Raw genomic sequence first — 2,408 nt, 5'->3', positions numbered from 1 at the left:
ATAACATTTATTAATAATACATCCATGGAGCAAAGAAATATATTTCTTAATTAGGGAAAACTATGCAGCAGTGCAATTAGTTAATTTTCAATTAAAAAGATATTCATGTCACATAGTTTTGAATAGACATCTATTTTCTTGTGGAGCCCTATAAGCCAGCAGCGCTACTAGTGTAGGGGTATCATGCAAGAGTCCTATTCTTGCGACCTGTGTTCGAGTACCGGCTAGCGCAGAAAAAACACATTTTAAATCTTATATTAGGTATCAAACTAATATGAAATGTATTAGTCTTAAAACATTTTAAGAGATTATATTTAAAATGTTATACTATCTATCAAACTAATATGAAATGTATTAGTCTAAAAACAATTTAACATGACATATAAACTACATGACCTACAAGATGACTGGATGCACCACATTGTAGTTAAACATGGCAGTAATACTTTCTTTATACTTAGAAAATTTGTTTACTTGTGACACTAACTTTAAGATCTCATAGCTTTTTTCTGCTGACAATAACATTTATTAATAAACTGAATCTGCATAACAAATTCATTAGCACAACTTTTTTGACAAATAAATACATCCATGGAGCAAAGAAATATTTTTCTTAATTAGGGAAAGCTATGCAGCAGTGCAATTAGTAAATTTTCAATTAAAAAGATATTCATGTCACATAGTTTTGAATATACATCTATTTTCTTGTGGAGCATTATAAACCAGCAGCGTTAGTAGTGTAAGGGTATCATGCAAGATTCCCATTCTTGCGACCTGCGTTTGAGTCCAGGCTAGAGCAGAAAAAAATATATTTTAAATCTTATATTAGGTATCAAACTAATATGAAATGTATTAGTCTTAAAACATTTTAAGAGCTTATATTTAAAATGTTATACTATCTATCAAATTAATATGAAATGTATTAGTCTAAAAATTATTTAACATGACATGTATCCTACATGATGACTGGATGCAAAACATTGTAGTTAAATATGGCAGTAATACTTTATACTTAGAAAATTTGTTTGCTTGTGACACTAACTTTAAGATCTCATAGCTTTTTTTCTGCTGACAATAACATTTATTAATAATACTTCCATGGAGCAAAGAAATATTTTTCTTAATTAGGGAAAGCTATGCAGCAGTGCAATTAGTAAATTTTCAATTAAAAAGATATTCATGTCACACAGTTTTGAATATACATCTATTTTCTTGTAGAGCCCTATATGTCAACAGCGCTACTAGTGTAGGGGTATCATGCAAGAGTCTCATTCTTGCGACCTGTGTTCGAGTACCGGCTAGCGCAGAAAAAACACATTTTAAATCTTATATTAGGTATCAAACTAATATGAAATGTATTAGTCTTAAAACATTTTAAGAGATTATATTTAAAATGTTATACTATCTATCAAACTAATATGAAATGTATTAGTCTAAAAACAATTTAACATGACATATAAACTACATGACCTACAAGATGACTGGATGCACCACATTGTAGTTAAACATGGCAGTAATACTTTCTTTATACTTAGAAAATTTGTTTACTTGTGACACTAACTTTAAGATCTCATAGCTTTTTTCTGCTGACAATAACATTTATTAATAAACTGAATCTGCATAACAAATTCATTAGCTCAACTTTTTTGACAAATAAATACATCCATGGATCTAAGAAATATTTTTCTTAATTAGGGAAAGCTATGCAGCAGTGCAATTAGTAAATTTTCATTTAAAAAGATATTCATGTCACATAGTTTTGAATATACATCTATTTTCTTGTGGAGCTTTACAAACCAGCAGCGTTAGTAGTGTAAGGGTATCATGCAAGATTCCCGTTCTTGCGACCTGGGTTCAATTCACGGCTAGTGCAGAAAAAAATACATTTTATATCTTATATTAGGTATCAAACTAATATGTAATGTATTAGTCTTAAAACATTTTAAGAGATTATATTTAAAATGTTATACTATCTATCAAACTAATATGAAATGTTTTAGTCTAAAAACTATTTAACATGACATGTATCCTACATGATGACTGGATGCACCACATTGTAGTTAAATATGGCAGTAATACTTTATACTTAGAAAATTTGTTTGCTTGTGACACTAACTTTAAGATCTCATAGCTTTTTTTCTGCTGACAATAGCATTTATTAATAATACATCCATGGAGCAAAGAAATATTTTTCTTAATTAGGGAAAGCTATGCAGCAGTGCAATTAGTAAATTTTCAATTAAAAAGATATTCATGTCACACTGTTTTGAATATACATCTATTTTCTTGTAGAGCCCTATATGTCAGCAGCGCTACTAGCGTAGGGGTATCATGCAAGAGTCTCATTCTAGCGACCTGTGTTCGAGTACCGGTTAGCGCAGAAAAAACACATTTTAAATCTTATATTA

This window comes from Pseudophryne corroboree, chromosome 3 (genome assembly GCF_028390025.1).
Source record: "Pseudophryne corroboree isolate aPseCor3 chromosome 3, aPseCor3.hap2, whole genome shotgun sequence".
In the NCBI taxonomy this organism is placed as follows: Eukaryota; Metazoa; Chordata; class Amphibia; order Anura; family Myobatrachidae; genus Pseudophryne; species Pseudophryne corroboree.
The sequence above is the reverse complement of the archived record's forward strand: the minus strand, read 5'-3'. Positions refer to the sequence as shown.